This window comes from Colobus angolensis, unplaced genomic scaffold, assembly GCF_000951035.1.
Source record: "Colobus angolensis palliatus isolate OR3802 unplaced genomic scaffold, Cang.pa_1.0 Scaffold119, whole genome shotgun sequence".
Taxonomy (NCBI): Eukaryota; Metazoa; Chordata; class Mammalia; order Primates; family Cercopithecidae; genus Colobus; species Colobus angolensis.
Window position 1 is genome coordinate 154231 of NW_012113030.1, and position 5790 is coordinate 160020.

General features: G+C 48.4%; 1 pseudogene; it reads left to right on the plus strand.

Annotated features, from left to right (window-relative positions):
- The window catches only part of LOC105500853, a 10323-nt pseudogene extending 6729 nt beyond the window's left edge, over positions 1-3594 (plus strand).
- The last annotated feature ends 2196 nt before the right edge of the window (positions 3595-5790 follow it).

Here is a 5790-nt window from a genome sequence, read left to right on the forward strand (position 1 = left end):
GATCATTCACTTTGAATGAAGGAGAGAGGACTGTGATAGGACAATATGTTGTAACCAATCTGAGGGAGGAAGCATTCAATCTCTCAGTCACATATGATAGTGTTGGGCTTTTCATCGATGCCTTTGGTATTGTAGTAGATAGTATTGCACCATTATGATATGATAGTTTACATATGGTATTTTAGAGTATTACAGTCTTACCAGTCAGTGTCACATGATTCAGTTCCCTACCAGCCAATAGACAAGCCATTCACATACTCCTGTAGGAACAAAGGAACATCCTCGGCCGGGCGCAGTGGATCACGCCTGTAATTCCAGCACTTAGGGAGGCCGAGGCGGGTGACTCATGAGGTCAGGAGATCGAGATGATCCTGGCTAACACGGTGAAACCCTGTCTCTACTAAAAATACAAAAAATTAGCCGTGTGTGGTGGTGGGTGCCTGTAGTCCCAGCTTCTAGAGAGGCTGAGACAGGAGAATGGTGTGAACCCAGGAGACGGAGCTTGCAGTGAGCCGAGATCACACCACTGCGCTCCAGCAAGGGTGTCAGAGCGAGGTTCTGTATCAAAAAAAAAAAAAAAGGAGCATCCTCACTTTTTTAAATGCTGTACCACTCTCTGCTCCCAAGTTAATCCCTGTTTGGGCCTGTGGGAGCTTACACCATCCTCCTATATGTAATTAATAACTGATGTCTGGCTTATCTGTTTAGTAATAGATGTTTAGTAATAGATGTTATGTGTTTAACGGTGCCAGTAAACGTAGGGTGCTCATTCCTTCCTCACCAGTGGGGTGCATGAGATGCTACTGAAACAATTGGCAACACAAATGGAATGGACCAGCCCTCATGCAGGACACCTGCTCAACTTGACCTACCTGCTGTTGGCTGACGGTTCCATAACACATCAGCAGTCACCTGAGTCAGAACCGTGAGCTGACGATGGGCCTTCCCTTTGGTCTGCACAGCGTTTTGTGGTCTTCAGGTGTTGTCATCTACTCCCACACTAAAATGCTCTCATCTCCTAGACATGAATGTTTAATTGCACCCCAGCATGACATTTGGCCTGTGCTGAGCAGGCGGTTTTGAGGCCCTGGCTTATTAATGCACAAAAGCGCAGCACATAAGCCAACACTTAAGTCCTAATTAACAAGAATCAGGCTGTATCTCTGTAGTCCCTGCATCTACTCTGGTCACCATCTCTGTATGCTTAGGGCAGCCATGTGAACATTATTAATTATTGTACACTCCAAGACAATAGTTATTATGCAGGGAGAAGTAGTGGCCTTGTTTGTTTCTTGTGTTGCTGCTTCCCTTGCTGCCGTCCCATACACCCTCCTGATGAGGTGTACATCTATGGTGCCTCATGGTTCAGGCACTGATGAGTAAAGAAAATGAGAAGAAAGAGTTTGATATTAGCCCCTACCGAAGCATATGAAGAAGCATCTCAGCTGCTTGCATTGAAAAATTCCTAGCCAGTGTGTGGGCTTTTCTTATCACTGCTGCTTACTGTGATTATTATCGATGATTACTATTAATTTTTATTATATTTAATAAAACTAATAATTAACAGACTTGTTCCTAACATTGAGCGGGGGGAGGATGATGTCAGGTGGGGAAGCTTCGTGCAGGTTCCCAATGACAGGGGGAAAAGGAATGGAATCTAAATGCCGGTTCTTACTTGGGAAGCCTAGAAGGCCACCAGGAGGATGGGAAGGTTGGAACGTGAAGGAAGGTGCAGAGGAGGAAATGGCACTAAAGTTCCATTTATGTATCACAAAACACAGAATGGGATTGGGCCCCCAACAGGGTTCTCCCTGTCTCCTGGGGAGAACCAGGGGGCAGGGCCTGAACTTTTTCTCTTCTGCAGGCAACAAGACCCGCAGAGGAAGGCTCTCCTCCTGATCTTTTCTGGGAAACCTCTGGAGAAGCCGCTGCCATATCGTAAATAATCCATGGAATCTTGTGATTATCTGAGGGTGAGTGTCACCCTGGGCCCCTGGTCTTTTTCTCCTCTAGGTCACCCTGGTTGATTTCCTTTCAGGTTCCCGTGTGTGTGAGGGGATCGGGGAACCCTTCTTCCCTGCCTTCTTGGGGTCAGGGACTCCATGATCCTTCCAGGTCCATTTGATTCCAGGTGAAGGCATCTGAAGATGCGGTATTTCCTGTTGCTTTCTTTCTGTGCAATGATGGCAACACTGCCAACAACATCTTCCTAGCGGCGTGAGGAAATTAGTTCCTCAGGGGCCCCAAATGCGGAGAAGGCTAACCCCAGGAACATGTATGTTTTCAGAAAAGACGTCCTGGGAACCCTTGAGCCACCAACCTGCCTTCAGAAGGGCATTAGTCTGTCCCACTTCATGGAAGGCTGAGTGGAGGCGCTTAGATCCAGTTAATGCCCAAGACACAGTCTTTAGAAAAATGATATTCTTAGTTCATAGCTCATGAGTGCATTTTTCGTGGGTCTTGTCCAGATCAACACTCACGTTGAGGATCTGCCCTACTTCCAAGGACCGCCTGTCAATACCGTATTAAGAATTTCCTGCTGTGTGCACCTTGTCTTTGGATGTGGTTGATTTCCATGTTGGCTCCATGCTGAGGAACTTCTAACGTATGTGGTCTCCTTTCTTTCAGGTTGCAAGCAGGCCAATGCCGGTCCACACAACCAATAAGAGGCCACGCGTGGACCCTGCCCTCACTGATGGCTGAGATACCAAAATGTCTGACACGGTATCCATCTTGGCTTCACTGTCTCCCCTCAGAAAAGCCAGTCTGAGCTCCTTGTCAAGTCTCCGACCAAAGGAACGACTGATAGGGGCTGTGGCCAACATCCCTCAGCCTGGAGTCAGGCAGCAGGGCCCGGAGCCTCTCGTCGTGTTGAAGCCGACACACAGCAGCCCTCGGGGTGGCTGCCGAGAAGTTCCCCAGGCTGCCTCCAAGCCCCACGGCCTGATACGGGTCATCAGCGCCCCCCCAGGCACAAGACAAAAGTCCTGCGGTGACCTCACAGCCCTGCCCACCAGCCGACACACACAGCTTGGGCCTCGGCTCCAATCTCAGTTTCAGGCCAGGAGCCAAGAGACCTGCCCAGGCTCTGACTCATGCTTGCCTGAACCTCCCCAAGAAACCGAGAATGGGTCCCTTCCAGATGCCCGAAAATGCCATCCAGGGAGGTGAGCTGGGGGCCCCGGAGACTCTCCAACCTCCGCCAGCTGCAACCGAACTCAGACCAAGTCCGTTGCCCCAGATGAGCTGGGAGACACCCGCCCAGGTGTTCAGCAGCAACTGGCAGCCTCCGAACAGCAGACCTTGCCTGCCTACTGCCCAGGCCTGCACCATGTCCCATCACCCAGCGGCCAGCCACAATGGGGCCCAGCCTCTCAGAATGCTCCTCTGAAGACTGGAAAATGGATGGTGGAGCTCCAGCCTCCTGACAGCTCCCTCGTTTCCCTCTCCTGAGAAGCCGGGAGCCTTCCTTGCTCACAGCCCTCATGTCTCAGAGAAGTCTGAGGCTCCCTGTGTTCTGTCCCCCTGAGTATCTTCTTTGAGGACCTTCAGGTTTCCTCCTCCTCAGAGGACAGCGATTCTGACCTGGAGTGAGACTGCAGGTGGCCAGGGCTCCATTGCATCCAGCTCCCATGACTTGGAGGCGTCTGTGGGACTGAGGAGCACAGAGCAGAGAGCAGACTGTGTGTGGTGACTCCCAAGCTCCCCAGCTGTGGTGCTTCTGTGGATGTTGGAGCCCATGCCAGGCAGGGACCAGATGCAGAGACTCGGCCTCATCGAATTCTGGTGAGGGACATTGTAGTTTGCAGGGCTCTCGGAAAACCCGTCACGAGAAACTTCTGTGCCAGTGATTCGCTGCCTCAGAAACTGGGTGACGGTGACGCGCGGGAGTCAGACTTCCGCTGTGATGTCAGTAGGAGACAGGGGAATGACTGTGTGTTTGCTCTCTAGATGACTGAATCAGGGAACAGTTAGGGAACCCTGAGAGATGCAGGCCTTCAGCTGTGCTCCGCCCTGACAGCAACAGCATTGTTTTGGACACTGTGAAGCGTTCTGCGCAAGGCATTCTTGGGGTGTTTCCTCAGCCTCGAAAATTGGGCTCTGGAATGCCATTGGAAATAGGTGTGTTTAATTTGTTTTGAAGTGAATAAAATTCTCAAAAAGATGACGTACTCTTTGACTTTCATTACGTGTTTGTGTGTAACTGATTTTCCAAGAGCTTGAAAATTTCTTGACTTGTTAGCAATCCAAGTCATTATGTCTCCGAAACAGAGTTGATTGAGGGGACCGCAGGTCTTCGCAGGACCTGTGACTTCTTAAACATCCACAGGGGCAAGAAAACCTCAGCCCCACTCTACCAACACGCACCTAGTCAAATTCCGCCAAGTGAACCTCACGCACGCTAACACGTGGGGAGCGTTGCTTACACCACAAGTCCCCATTTGGCTCACCGCAATGCCACATGTGGGGTTTCACACGTCTGTGTTGCACCGCAGTCCATTTCACAGTGGTAGAATAAATATATTGGGTTTATGTCGGTTTGTTGGAGGCAAAAACCTGTGATGTTGTTGGTTTTTGGTGGGAGAGTTTCACTCTGGAAAAAAAAATATTCTGAAGATGGAGGTTGTCCTAGATTGTATTTCAAGGTGAGTCTACTTGATGCCAGTGAAGCATATTTTGGCATATAATACATATGGTTACATTATATTTTGTCTATATTACCTCATTTTAAAAAAACATTTTGTGAAAAATGTCAGAGTTAGATATACCAATGTTAAATTTCTGATCATGTGTCCAGAAGCACTGTAAAATGCAGCCTAGAATGCAAAATTCCCAGCCACTTTTCTGTTGAACTCTCTGCAGAGCGGCATTGCATCCAGTGGTTTTCAAGGTGCACTAGTGTGGCATGAGCTAGTCCTTGGCTTCCTGCTGAAGTTGGAATCCTGCAGATTGTTTAGGGGTAGTGTCAGCTTGTCCCATCTTTCCAGGTCATCATTAACCTTTCCTAGGCACCCACGTGGACTCAGCACTTACCTAGAGTCACAGGCAGGTCTGGGAAGCGGCCCTTGAGCCTTTGTGCAGTCCATGATGGTTCCATGCCTCTGATCTGCTGGAGCACATTCTACAGAGGGATGGGCTGGCATAAGCTGTCCCTGCCATTCTGAAAATCATGGAAATTCCTGGTACCTGAAGCCACATAGAAATAAATATCTGTGGAGTCTCAGGCAGGACAGGGATACCATTCACAGGCTCCTGTTCTTCCACTTAATGGCAGCAAGAGTGATTCCTGGGTTTCCTAAATGACTTCAAAACAATTTTGGTGACTTTGTTGTGTCAATGACCACTCCTGTTTCTGTGGCATCCAGTTCACCTGTAAGGTTTTTGGGGATTATGTGGAAACTCGTGCATTTTTCCAGAGACTCACTTCATCCTGAATGCTCTCAGGCATCCACAAGCAGATCCCTGCCTTGGTGGCATCTTAGAGCATTGCAGGAGATCCCTTAGGTCTAGGAGGCACTAGGAGGTCCATCAGGAATTGGGAAGGCATGTGTCTGCCCATCTGTAGTGTGAACTTCTATTCACCTTCAGAATGTAGATTCTTCCTGAACTAATAAATTACCTTCATCTTAGTGTAAGTAGCCACAAAAGAATAATTCATATTAACTCCAGTAATAAAAATAACTGAAAATCAACAATGAAGATAATGACAATGTTAATATTATAATATTGATAGTAAAAATAAAACAAAGGCATTAGAGATTAGATATTCCCTTAAGTGAAGGACAATGT